The sequence below is a fragment of the Crocodylus porosus genome, unplaced genomic scaffold (assembly GCF_001723895.1).
Source record: "Crocodylus porosus isolate Cpor-Errol unplaced genomic scaffold, CroPor_comp1, whole genome shotgun sequence".
In the NCBI taxonomy this organism is placed as follows: Eukaryota; Metazoa; Chordata; order Crocodylia; family Crocodylidae; genus Crocodylus; species Crocodylus porosus.
In genome coordinates this window covers 108,949,705-108,950,387 of record NW_017728943.1, presented here as the reverse complement: position 1 = coordinate 108,950,387, position 683 = coordinate 108,949,705, and positions in this window count along the sequence as shown.

Genomic DNA, 683 nt, shown 5'->3' with positions numbered 1-683 from the left:
GGAGAGTGAAACAGAGGCTCTACCCTATAGCTCCAGTAGGGCCAGCTAGCTTGAATTTTCAGCACTGCCAAATTCTGGTAAGGGGGATTTGGATGTAGACAGGACTGAGGCTTGGGCCAATACCTGAGTAAGAGCCTGGCTGAACTCCTCAAGAAAGCCAGGTACTAGGCCTGAGTGAAGCAGCTGGTATTTGCCTTGGATTCGGTTTCAGCTAATTCAGGGGACAGTGATTCAATCTGGTGATTTGAATTGCTGTCCTGAACTGATTCAGCTGAATCACACAGGCCCATCCCCTGCCCACTCCCCCAGTGTGGCAACGGCTTCTCCACCCAGCCCGGCTCCCAGCTCTTTCAAAAAAACAGCCCCGACTCAGTGGGTGCTGCTGGTGTTGGGAGGGGATGATCTCCACTGTCCCTACTCCCCCATGCTGCGTAGGGGGTTCTGCATGAGCCTCCCAACCCCTACCTGCTCCCCCAGCCCCCCATGGCTCCCTTGCCTGCCCCAGTTCCTGGCCCATTAAGGAAGAAAAAATGAAAAAAACCCTGCACTCACCATTTCCTGCCCAGCGGGGGGTGATCCCTGCTGCCCCCCACTGCTCCCTGCCACATGGAGGCTTCCACAAGCCCCCCCAAAGCCCTGAGGCTGCTGCAGGAGCAGTAAGTTCAGGGTTTCTTTTGGTTTTT